Raw genomic sequence first — 13,861 nt, 5'->3', positions numbered from 1 at the left:
GTAAAACACCTGCGTTACTAGTCCACACATGAACAATGCATTTATTTTCAAACAAAGAGCAGATAATGCTCAAGCTTTGGAAGGGGAGATCTATTTTTCAGAGAAAGTATGGACACCTGAAAGAAACACAAGGGGCATTGTGTTTAGGAATGAAACATGTGATCTAAGGAAATGCCAGTTTATCCAAGTTTTGGCTGGGTTACTGCTTTGTTAAGAGAAGGGACATATTTTTGAAACAACTGTGATTAGCTGAAGTTTAATGTGCCTTTTTGTAATTGCCTATAATTTAAAAAGATTATATTGTAGCTTGTAAGCCTGGTTTAAGAACAAAATCAGGTGATCTTTTTAAAAAACAAAACATCACATGTGTTTTATTGTTTAGAATTTACCTCCAAATACAGAGGAACTCTACATTTTGCTATTTACTAAAACAATTTTGTTTATTCAGTTTGGCTTCTCTTTTGACCTTTGGTTTCTGAACATGGTCATATCACCACCAGTTATTCAAAATTTCTTAAAGTTTCTGTAATTATGCTAGTAACTAAAAATCACGCTGCATAACTGGGATTTCAAATAAGATAAATTATTATAATTTATAGGCTCTTGTTGTTCCATGTTCTCTTTAATTTGAAGGATAGTGCCTGAGTAAATTTTTCTTATACATTCTAGAACTCATAGACATTAGCACTCTCTCGGTCACCCATGAGCTAAAAGAATAAATGCAGATAGTTAGAATTGCTTTTTGAGTCCCATGCCATTTCTGAGCAAGAGGACATTCTCCTAGCTGTAGTCTTTAGCTGTGTGCCTCACACAAGTTTGATACTTAGCTTCTCCACTCTTCTTTTCTCCATCTGTAAAGCAAATGAGAAACTAACTATCCTAAAGAATTATTCTTAGTATTACTTTTTTAGTTCATGTTTATAAAAATGTATCAGTATATTTACCAGTCTCTTTGATAAACATTGTTACTTACATCCCACTCTTCCATATTGTTTTCCTGTGACTGAAGTATATCATTAGTGTTCCCTTGGGAAGAATCTGTGAGTTTTGCCCTTGAATGATATTTTCATTGGTTATTGACTTTTAACCAACAGTTCATTTACCTCAACTCTTAGATGATATTTCTTTGCTGTATTCTGCTGATGCTGATGAGAAATCTGTTAGCAGACTATCATTAATGTATAAGCAATCCATTTTTTTCTCTAAGAATAAAGTGAGATAATTAGAATTAACATAATTTTAAGGTTCCTGTCTTATTTGTCTGGAGGACAAATATACTGATTAACTTTAGACTGGTTAATAAAATCATTAATTTTACAAAAGCCACTGACAGAATATATAACTACCAAACCAGTAGAAGGGGAGAGAAGTGGTAAAGAGAAAAAAAAAAAAAAAGAGTAAATGGAAGCACAAAAAATGATAAAAAAAAATAATTCTAAATATGTCAGTAATCACTAAGTGAGGTAAATTCACCAGATACACACTGGAGATTCCAAAATTGTTACTTTCTTAAATCCAGCTGTTAATCTGTTGTTAAGAAGACATTTAAACCTGAGAGTACAGAAAACATACTATTATAGAAAAAAATACACTAGGCTGTCACTAACAAAATAAAAAGCTGGTAGAGCAACACTGATTGTCATAAGCAGAATTTGAAGATGACCCTATCATTTCCAGTTCCTAGTTTACATACACCTTTGTCCAGTTATTCAGTCAAACACAAATCCTAGGTACTCCTGGAAAGGAATTTTGTAGATATCCTAAATCAGTTGACTGTAGATAAGGAGGTTATTCAGGTGGGCCAGAAGAAGCCAGAGAGTAAAAGCATGAGGGAGATCTAATGCATAAAATGTTCCCCATTCTAGCTTCAAAATGGAGAGGGCTATGTGGCAAGAAATGCAGGTGGCCTCTGGGAGCTGAGAGTGGCCACTAATTGACAGGCAGCAAGGAAATGGGGATCTTAGTCATACAACCACAGGGAACTGAATTCTGTCACAATCACATGAACTTGGAAGAGGACCCAGAGTTCTAGATGACAACACAGATCAGCCAATACCTTAAGTTTTGTCTTTTAAGACCCTGAGTCAAGGAACAAATAAGAAAATGTGGCCTATAGTCAAGAAAATCAAAATATTTAAAATAGCACATCTAAATCAAATGGTCAATATATACATGAAAAGTTACTCCACATCATTAGCCATCACGGAAATGCAAATCAAAACCACAATGAGATACTTCTTCATGCTCACTAGGATGGCTAAAGTAAAAATGTCAGATAATAACAACTGGAGAAATTGGAATTTATATACACTACTGGTGGAAATGTAAAATGGTATAGCCACTTTGGAAAACATCTAGCAGTTACTTGATCAGTTAAACATGGAGTTACCATATAACCTAATAAATTTCACTCCCAGGTATCTATCTTGGAGAAATAAAAATACATGTCCACACAAAAACTTGAATGCAAATGTTTATAGCAGCATTATTTATTATAGTTAAGGATGGAAACAACCCAATGTCCATCAACAAGACAAATGGATAAAGAAATGTGGCATATCTAATTAAATATTATTTGACAATATAAAAGAATGAAGTTCAGATACATACTATATCAATGAACCTTGAAAACATTTTGCTAAGTGAAAAAAAGTCAGACACAAAAGATTACATATTATATGATTCAATTTGTATGAAGTATCCAGAATAGGTAAATCTATAGAGAGGGAAAGTAGATTAGTGTTGCTTAGGGATTGGGGGAAAGGACTAGGGGTAACAACTAAAGCTTTCTTTCTGAGGTATGGAAATGTTCTAAAAATGAATGTGGTAGTGCTTATACATATCTGTAAATATACTAAAGTCATTGAATTGTACATGGTAAATAACTGAATTCTATTATATTTTATATATTTCCTGTAAGGCTATTATTTTCTAAAAATGAATTACATGCAGGCCCTAAACTGAAAACTATACAATAACTGAAATGAAAAATTCAGTAAATGAGTGTAATAGCATATTGGAGATAGCAACTGAAAGAGTCAGTGAATGTGAAGACAGATCAATAGAAATTACACACTGTGAAGAGCAGAGATAAAAAATATAATGACACAAAGTGACTGAAATCAAAAGATTGGAAAAATACACATCATGAAAATGGGAAGTGGTATGACTATACTAATATCAAACAAAGTAGGACTCAAGATAAAGACCATTACAAAGAATAAACCAGGAAATTTCATAATGATAAAAAGAACAATTCATTAGGAAGACCTGACAATCTAAATATCTATGTAGACTGGACATGGTAGCTCATGCCTGTGATACCAGCACTTTGGGAGGGTAAGATGAGAGAATTACTTGAGCCAACGTGTTCAAGAGCAGCCTGGGCAACACAGTGAGACCACATCTCTACAAAAATTTATAATTAGCCGGGCATGGTGGCAAATACCTGTAGTCATAGTTACTCAGGAGGATCACTAACGCCCAGGAATTTGAGGTTACAGTGAACTATGAAAATGTTACTGCACTCCAGCTTGGGCAACAGAGTGAGGTCTTGTCTCCTTTCTTTTTATTTTATTTTATTTTTTAATACATATCCTCACTGAAGATGCCTTGTCTCAAAAAATAAAATAAATATGTATGTACTTAAGAAAAACTTCAAAATTCATTAGGCAAATATTAATAGAAATAAAGGAAGGAATATTAATAAGCAAATATACAAATAATATTAGAGATTGTAATAGCTCTCTCTCATTAACTGATAATTAGGCAAAAAAAAAGTCAACAAGGAAATAAATGATTAATAGTCTTTACCTGATTTATATTTATAAAACAGCCAACAACTGCAGAATGTGCCTTCTATTCAAATGTACATAGTAAATTCACTAAGGTAGAATACTCATATATATAAAAGCTATACATGTATGCTAGACATGTATATAAGCTATACATTATCAATGAAGTTAAAAAGTTTAAGATGTTATACAATGAAATTAAAATAGAAATTAATCATAATAAGATATCTAGAAAATCTATAAATATCTGGAAATTAAATAACACAATTCTACATAATACTGGGGTCCAAGAAAAACTCACAAGAGAAATTATAATATATTCTTTGTGGGCCCTGCCCATGCCCCTCTGCAGCTTTTTCCAGGAGCAGGGAAGGAGTGGAGACAAAAGCTGATGAGGGTCTAATCTAAATTTAATCCCTTATATTTTTTTTAACTTTTTATGTGGAAATAATTATAGATTCACACAAAGTTGCAAAGATGATAGTACAGGAAGGTTTCATGTACCTGCTAGCTTTCCCAATAGATACTTCCTAGTACTTATAGTTATTTAAAACCAAGAATTTGACATTGTCATTTTTCTGTGCCATTTTATCACTCACTACCACTGAAATTAAGATACAAAACTATCACCAAAAAGATCTCCCTCATGCTACCCCTTTACAATCACACCACCTCCCATCCCAAACCTCTGACAAACACTAATTTGTTTTCCCCCTCTATAATATTGTAATTTCCAGAACATTATATAAACAAAATTATATAATATGTGACCTTTTGAGATTGTTTTTCACTTAGCATAATGAGAGCCACCTAAATAATTCTGTGTATCAACAGTCCATTCCTTTTTATTAAGTAGTATTCCCTGTAGTATTCACTGCTCACATGATTATTGGCTTACTGTAGAACATTTTAATGTTTCTGGTTCGGAGCTATTAGAAATTAGGCTACCATGAACAGCTGTATAAAGATTTTTGTACGAACACAAGTTTTCAACTCCTTTGGCCAAATACCAAGGGGTACAATTGCTGGATTATATATTATCTTTAGTTTAGTTTTGTTTTGTTTTTCCAAAATGGAGTTTTTCTCTGTCACCCAGGCTCAAGGAATTATCCTGCCTCCTAAGTAGCTGGGATTACAGGTGTGCACCACCACACCTGAGTAATTTTTGTATTTTTAGTAGAGATGGGGTTTCACCATTTGGCCAGACTGGTCTCAAACTCCAAAGTGTGTTCAGTAGTTTAAGAAACTGCCAAACCATTTTCCACAGTAGCTGTACCATTTTATGTTCCCATCAGCAATGTATGAGATATCCAATTTCCATGCATTGTCACCAGTATTTGGTGGTATCGTAATTTTTAAATTTTAGCTGTTATAATAACTATCTTAAGAGTATCTCATTGTATTTTTCATTTGCACTTTGCTAATGGCTAGTGATCCTATCAGGTACTTATCTGCATCTGTATAGCCTATTCAGTGAAGGAAAGAGTGCCAAGGTCACTGTATAAAAAAGCATTCAAGAAGTGGGGGGAAGCATTTAAGATGGGTGATATTGTTTCTGGCATTTCTAGAAAATACAGTCTGAAGTCTGGTATAAGTTACTTAGAAAAGGCAGAACGTAAGCATGGCAAGATTTAGATAAGGAGGAAGCAAGAAAAGACATTTTTAGTGTATACTGTTGCACTTTGTCATTGAGAATTTAAAAGAATGCAGCATTTTTATTTAGTCAAAAAAGACATAATCAGAATAAAAGATATGGAGAATAGGCTACTCCAATTTCAAACAGTAAAACTTCCTCAAAAGATCCTGTATTCATATCTTTATCCCAAAACTTGCCCCCCCAGTAATTGCCCACATCTCTTTAACCTCCACTTTCTCCTCTTCTCTGCAGCTCTATACATCAGTCTCTTTTCTTTATTATAAGAAACAAAGTAGTACATTCTTTTTTTTTTTTTTTTTTTTTTGAGACGGAGTTTCGCTCTTGTTACCCAGGCTGGAGTGCAATGGCACGATCTCGGCTCACCGCAACCTCCGCCTCCCGGGTTCAGGCAATTCTCCTGCCTCAGCCTCCTGAGTCGCTGGGATTACAGGCATGTACCACCATGCCCAGCTGACTTTTTGTATTTTTAGTAGAGACGGGGTTTCACCATGTTGACCAGGATGGTCTCGATCTCTTGACCTCGTGATCCACCCGCCTCGGCCTCCCACAGTGCTGGGATTACAGGCTTGAGCCACCGCGCCCGGCTAAGTAGTGCATTCTTAACTTCTCCCAACTTCTTCCATTATCAGTTCAGAAAAATACAAAAGGATTACATTGTGATTGTTTATCCTATGAATGTTAGGAAAAGATATATGTTCCACATGATATTCAAAGAAACCAGAGGGAAGAGGAGATGTTTTCAAATAGAAAGAGTAAATAAGATCTCTTAGATTTTCACTGAGTTTCAGTATATGGTAATGTATTTCCACCTATGCGTGCCCAATTAAGTGCATTTATGGATTACTAAATTAACTCTCACACAATGGCTTTAAAAGGCAAATTAAAGGTAATACCAACAATGCACACACAATACCAAAGAAGAAAACAGCAGAATCTCTATCAGCCCCATCTTTATTTAAAAACAGTAACAATATAATCAAGTCTGGAAAGAAGCTAGCCAAAGTAATTTAAAATTATTTTTAAACTCTTTGAAAAAATTGCAATTATCAGTAACAATGAACTTTATTAGTCATTGAACTAAGATGTTAGTAATAGTGTGTGTATAATGTATAAATAAATAAATAAATAAATATCAACAGTCAAAAAGATTTACAGCCCACTTAGAACACTGAAAGTGCTGTTCTCTCCACCTCTCTCAGTCTATGCTCCTCCTTGGTTAGACTGCCCTTAGAAAAGTCAAGCTCCTAGCTTGAGCTCCTTCCCAGATCTCCTGAGTTCCTGGTTTCTCTGGTCCCTCTTTCCCAAGGTACAGGTGCCTGGAGGAATACTTGGCCTTGGGTACCAACTGAATGACTTGATCCTGTTTCTTTTTTTTTTTTTTTTGCCTCAATTCTGGATACATTTCCTGAGTTTGCATCTCATATTCTTATCCTTCCTCTCAGCCTCCCATCTTGACCAAAACTCATCTTCTAGGGTGAATATGGCCCATCAATTGGACATCATGTCCACTTGGTACCTAAGAAAGAGCCCAACAGCTGTGGGGCTGGAACTGAACTAAGAGAGGGACAGAGAATGCCAATACGTACAGTTCTAATGAGTCATTTACAATACTTTGTTTTTGGTATAAAGTTATTAAAATCCAAATTTAAGAAAAAAGTTTATTTATAGGTAATTTTTTTTTTTTTTTTGAGATGGAGTTTCACTCTGCTGCCAGGTTGTAGTGTATGGAGTGTAACAGTGTGATCTCAGCTCACTGCAACCTCTGCCTCCCAAGTTCAAGCAATTCTCCTGCCTCAGCCTCCCAAATAGCTGGGACTACAGGCACACACCACGCCCAGCTAATTTTTGTATTTTTAGTAGAGACAGGGTTTCACCATGTTGGCCAGAATGATCTCCATCTCTTGACCTCGTGATCCACCCGCCTTGGCCTCCCAAAGTGCTGGGATTACAGGCATGAGCCACCGCACCTGGCCTTATTTATAGGTTGTTTTTTTTTTTCTTGAGATGGAATCTAGCTCTGCTGCCCTGGCTGGAGTGCAGTGGTGAGATCTTGGCTCACTGCAACCTCTGCCTCCTGGGTTTGGGCGATTCTCCTGTCTCAGCCTCCCAAGTAGCTAGGACTACAGGCCTGTGCCACCACACCCAGCTAATCTTTTGTATTTTTAGTAGAAGCAGGGTTTCACCATGTTAGCCAGGATGGTCTCAAACTCCTAACCTCAGGTGATCCACCTACCTCGGCCTCCCAAAGTGCTGGGATTACAGGTATGGGACACCACGCCTGGCATTTATAGGTAATTTTAAAAAAAGAGTAACATAGGGTCGGGCACAGTGGCTCATGCCCGTAACCCTAGCACTTTAGGAGGCCGAGGCAGGTGGATCACCTGAGGTCAAGAGCTCAAGACCAGCCTGGCCAACATGGTGAAACCCCATGTCTACTAAAAATACAAAAAATTAGCTGGGCATGGTGGTGCCCGCCTGTCATCCCAGCTCCACAGGAGGCTGAGACAGGAGAATCACTTGAACCCAGGAGGTGGAGGTTGCAGTGAGCCAAGATCACGCCACTGCACTCCAACCTGGGTGACAGAGCATGCAAGACTCTGCCTCAAAAAAAAAAAAAGAATAACATAGCATTGAATGGAAATACCAAGAACCAACTATCCAGTACCAAGTGCATTCCCAATATAATGATACATTTACAGTGATACTTTTTAAATTGATAAACATTGTATGTATTTTTGGTGTATAACATGATGTTTTCATATATGTGCATATTATATAATGGCTAAATCAAGCCATTTAACATCTGCATTATTTCACATACCATTTTTTGGTCATGAGAACACTTAAAATCTACACTAAGCAATTTTCAAGTATACCATCTAGTGTTACTAATTATAATCACCATGAGGTACAATAGATCTTTTGCAATATTCCTCTTGTCTAACTGAAATGTTGGGCCCTTTAGACAACATCTCCCCAGTCCTCCCACCCCTCTACAGTGATACTTTTTGCGTCACATACTCTGTTGGTCTGTGAGCTTCTTGTAAATAGGAACCATGGCCCATGCAACTTTGTTTCCCCAGTTTTCAACCTGGCATTGAAAACTATGATTAATATCATTTTAGTTACTGCTACTACTTTCAAAACCTTTACTATGTGTTAGGCTCTTGCTAAGCATATTGCAAATATTATCCCATTTAATCCTTGTAATAATCTTATCATTCCTTTTTACAGATGAAGAAACTACACTCAGAAGCCTAGTAGCTTACCTAAGATGTTACAGTTAGTATATGGTTGAACTGGGATTTTAACTCAGGTTTTTCTCATTTTGAAATTCAAACTCTTAACAAGACTACCATAGTGCTGAGAAGGGGAAGCTGGTTAGGGAGATACATAAAAGTGTGCCACTGCTTTCCAGGCCAGAAGTAATAGCATGTTCCTACTTAGAAAATGTGACCTCCAGCCATGTTTCTAGCTAATTATGACTTCTCTGGCATTAAAGACACTGATCATGACACTCTCAGACATAGGAAATCTCTTAAATATATCACAGAAAAAAATAAGTTGTAGTGACACACATATCCAGTGAGTGAAATATAAAATACTAACTTCTTCTGTAAATGTACATGAGGTTACTTTTCCCTGTGAGTCTAATTATTGCTGGCACATAAAATGAAGCTATTTGCAAATTCATATCTCTTAATTTGGCACAAGGTAGTAACTTAAAGGAAAAAAAAAAAAACTATAGGTGGGCAAAAAAAAAAAAAAAAAATCACTGCTTACAGCAGCACACAGAACCAGAGTGATGCAATTTCCACTGCATGTCTCTTCAAGTTGGAGAATTCATTAGCACCTGTACAGTGCTTAGGTAATTTCAGACAATGCAAGTTGCACATTTAACCATAAGTTAATCTTGCTTTGTAGGTCTATGGCTTCATATTACAAGTTTAAGTATACCAATTACTTAATCATTAAATACAGATATAAAATAACCATTTCAGGTTCTTTTCCTTTTAAGTTTTGATCAATCATAGCATTTTTTTCTGAGTAACAAATTCTTAAGAGTATATTCTACTACTGAAGTTGGTTTTAGCCACTGAAATTAGAAAATATACCATAGTACTCTTTTCTTTTTGATTCTAAATAAATTTTAATTTACAATTTTTGTTGTTTTTTTAATAACCAAAATGTATTTATTTAATATACATCACAAGAGCTTACTCAGTGACTTAATTTTAAAAACATAAATGGGCCAAATGTTGTGGCTCATGCCTATAATCCCAGCACTCTGGAAGGACAAGGTAGGAGGATCTCTTGATCTGTGGAGTTCCAGAACAGCCTGGATAACACAGACAGACCCCATCTCCACAAAAAAAAAATAAAAATTAGCCTGGCACTGTGGCTCATACCTGTGGTTCCAGCTGCACAGGAGGCTGAGGTTGCAGGATTAAATGAGCCAGGAGGTCAAGGCTACAGTGAGCCATGTTCATGCCACTGCACTCCAGCCTGTTAGAGCAAGACCCTATCTCAAAAATAAAATAAAAAGAAACAGAAACAAACCCATTCAAAAGTGGGCAAAGGATATGAACAAACACTTTTCAAAAGAAGACATTTATGAGGCCGATAAACATATGAAAAAAATGCTTATCATGACTGGTCATTAGAGAAATGCAAATCAACATCACATTGAGATACCATCTCACGCCAGTTAGAATGGCGGTCATTAAAAATTCTGGAGACAATAGATGCTGGAGAGCATGTGGAGAAATAGGAACATTTTTGCACTGTTGGTGGGAATGTAAATTAGTTCAACCATTCTGGAAGACAGTGTGGTAATTCTCAAGGACCTAGAAATAGAAATTCCATTTGACCCAGCAATCCCATTACTGGGTATATATCCAAAGAATTATAAATCGTTCTCTTATAAAGACACATGCACATGTATGTTCATTGTGGCACTGTTTACAATAGCAAAGACCTGGAACCAACCCAAATGCCCATCGATGATAGACTGGATGAGGAAAATGTGGCACATATACACCATGGAATACTATGCAGCCATAAAAAACAATAAGTTTGTGTCCTTTGTAGGGACATGGATGAATCTGGAAACCATCATTCTCAGCAAACTGACACAAGAACAGAAAATCAAACACCACATGTTCTCACTCATAGGCGGGTGTTGAACAATGAGAACACATGGACACAGGGAGGGGAGCATCACACACTGGGGTCTGTTGCCGGGGAATAGCAGAGGGACAGCGGGGGGTAGGGAGGTTGGGGAGGGATAACATGGGGAGAAATGTCAGATATAGGTGATGGGGGGATGGAGGCAGCAAACCACATTGCCATATATGTACCTATGCAACAATCCTGCATGTTTTGCACAGGTACCCCAGAAGCTAAAGTGCAATAAAATATATATTAAATAAATAAATAAACAGAAACAAAACAAAAATAACACCACAGCTCAAGATACAGAGTCCTATATAGAAATCAAGAAAAGAGAGACTATCTAAGGGAAAATGAAAAGACAACATAAGGAGAGCTTGGGCAGCCCAAGTCAGGACACCTGGCTGGAGACCTGCTTTCAGTACATTTCTTGCAGGTATATCTTAAAAGCTGGGGAGTTTTTCTAGAGCTCAGCAGCATGTGTGTTCAAAAGACTACTGATGTTGAGTTCTACTAGCAGGCTGTGGATGTAGAGCAGGATGTTCTTGACATCATACAAGGCAGAACACTTGTCCTTCGGGATGTCCAGACAGGTGTTACACTGGACATCCACATTGAGATAGTAGCAGGGTGTGAGGAACTTAACCATGGGCATGTTGTATGGGTAGCCACTGGGGAACTCCAGGAAAACCTTATATCTCAGATCTGTGTTTCAGGGATGGTCCTACTGATTTCAAAAGGTTGTCTGATACAGGTAAGGCAGAAATTTCTTTGCTGCCAGACATCGCCAGGGTCTTCAGCTCCTGCTGTATCATGCCGTACCCCTGCTGTGCTCAGCTCCTTTATGGGCAACAACGCTGGTGGCAGCTGTGTTGCAGTTTCGGGAAGCCATTCAGGCAGCACTGGCAGGGAGACAGGAACTCAGAGAACATGATTACAACTGACCACTTTTTAAAAATTTATTTATCTTTTTAAATGGTAGATGAAAATGCTTAAGTGGACTAACCAGATCCTAATTGTCTAATTTCACTGAAAACTGTTTCTAATCAACAAGGATGAACCCCATCAGCCTTATTGTATGAAAAAACCTGACCCTGGGCCAAAAGTGAGTATTCTGAGGTGAATACAATATCTAACCACTGTTAATCTAATTCTCCCTCCTGGAGATGTGGAATTGAGACCCAATTCTAATCAGCTAAGGCTGCTTGCTTAAACTAATGCTTCAGGGAGAACCTCCCCCCACCATAAACACTGTGAAGCAAAAGTAACAAGGGCAAAAATGTATTATCTTAACAACTACCAGCACTATAGGCTGAATTATGTCCCTGCTCCAAAAATTCTTATGTTGAAGTCCTAGCCATTAGTACCTCAGAATGTAAGTGAATTTAGAGATAGGATCCTTTTTTAAACTTTTTCATGTGCAGACTGGTAACAAAGTCTGAGGCAGGCGTACCTCACACAATAGCATAAAAACACAATCATTAGTTTATGAAACACAAAAGGATCTAGGGTCTTTAAAGAGGTAATTAAAGTGAAGTCATTAAGATGGGCCCTAATCCAACGTGACCAGTATCCTTACTAAGATGTGGAAATTTGGACACAGACAAATACAGAGGGAAGACAATGTAAAGGCGCAGTGAGATCATTTCCATCTACAAAACAAGAAGAAGCTTGGAATGGATCCTTCCTTCACAGCTCTCAGAAGAAGACAACCCTGCTGATAACCTAATCTCAGACTTTTAACCCTCAAGAACTGTGTGAAAATAAATGTGCTAATTAACCCTAGCAAACTAACACAACCATAAAGGGATACATCCTTGTTTGAGAGGCTTGGGATAGAATGTAAAACCTTGAGACCAAGAAGCCACAGAAACAAAGCAGATGGTAAAACTACTCTGGATGACACCAGAAAAAAAAACAAAAACAAAAAAATCTGTCTTTTCTGTCTCCAGGAAAGAAGGAGAAAGAAATCAGTAAGAAAGTTTGAAGTGTAAGGACTTTTTGGATGAGGGCCAAAAGAATTTTCTCAGGAGCACCTGAAAGTATCCCCAACAGGCAATCCTGATTATATTCCTATGATATAAACCTCCAAACCTTCAATAAAATCGATTACATATGGAAACAGAAACCCACAGCCAGAGGTGACCATGAGAATATCAACTTGGCATTCTCCCACCCCCTATCTCACTGCCTTCTCATTCAGAATTTGTAGAAATCTCACAGGAGCCACCAGAGCCCCACTGGGTATGAAATATGGTTCATGTCAATATTATCTAAATCTCAAAGCACTGGGATATTTTGGCTGACACTTGGATCTGCGAAGAAAGATGTAATAGACTTGCAGATAGATGCAGAAATGAAAGACCAAGTGACCCTAGAGAAACAGAGTGGGAGTTATCAGGCTATTTCCTGGTTCTAATTCCTCATTTGGCCAGACTGACTCCCTGCTTTTGAGACATCTACATCCCTATATTCCTCTTGGGATAACTTTATAGCCTCAAAATAAATCCCCCTTTTTTATCATTGCTTAAAGTAGCTCATGTTAGTTTCATTTGTGATTAAAATAAGTTTAACTAAAATTTATATAACATACATGAAAGGATATCATAAATAAACAGAAAAACCAGACAGCTACTGGAAGTTTTTTGGTTTTTTTTTGTTGTTGTTGTTGTTTTTTTGAGACAGAGTTTCACTCTTGTTACCCAGGCTGGAGTGCAATGGCGCGATCTCGGCTCACCGCAACCTTCACCTCCCGGGTTCAGGCAATTCTCCTGTCTCAGCCTCCTGAGTCGCCGGGATTACAGGCACGCGCCACCATGCCCAGCTAATGTTTTGTATTTTTAGTAGAGACGGGGTTTCACCATGTTGACCAGGATGGTCTCGATCTCTCGACCTCGTGATCCACCCGCCTCGGCCTCCCAAAGTGCTGGGATTACAGGCTTGAGCCACCGCGCCCAGCCGCTACTGGAAGTTTTAATCACACTGGCTGCTGCTATTTAAGGAGGGACATTTGATACCACAACAATACAGTGAATAAAAGTACTGTCTCATTTTTCCAAACTAGTGTCACATAGAATACCTCATTTAATAGTAGGTAGGGTTAATAAGTATGCCATATATGTTCTGAGGTCAAATACATTTGGAAAATACTAACACAGAATAAATGACTTCTGAGCAGCTGGGGGAGACTTTTTTTTGTTTTTTCTTTTTCTTTTTTTTTTTTTTTTTTTTTTTTTTG

General features: G+C 37.3%; 2 long non-coding RNA genes, 1 other non-coding gene and 1 pseudogene across 3 annotated transcripts in view; all 4 read right to left on the bottom strand.

Annotated features, from left to right (window-relative positions):
* Positions 1–13,861, bottom strand: part of LOC116561435 — a 136,641-nt gene that overhangs the window by 91,373 nt on the left and 31,407 nt on the right. The gene's annotated exons all lie outside the window — the stretch shown is intronic.
* LOC116561436 lies at positions 604–2,469 on the bottom strand. The gene is made up of 2 exons (XR_004273426.1): positions 974–2,469; positions 604–851 (listed from the first exon to the last, which is right to left on the bottom strand). It is a non-coding gene; the product is annotated as an uncharacterized LOC116561436 (long non-coding RNA).
* Positions 10,852–13,262, bottom strand: LOC116561434 (annotated as a pseudogene).
* LOC116561605 lies at positions 12,026–12,128 on the bottom strand. The gene has a single exon (XR_004273511.1). It is a non-coding gene; the product is annotated as a small nucleolar RNA U13 (small nucleolar RNA).

This window comes from Sapajus apella, unplaced genomic scaffold, assembly GCF_009761245.1.
Source record: "Sapajus apella isolate SASKATOON/1434 unplaced genomic scaffold, GSC_monkey_1.0 scaffold29, whole genome shotgun sequence".
Taxonomy (NCBI): Eukaryota; Metazoa; Chordata; class Mammalia; order Primates; family Cebidae; genus Sapajus; species Sapajus apella.
The sequence above is the reverse complement of the archived record's forward strand: the minus strand, read 5'-3'. Positions and strand labels throughout refer to the sequence as shown.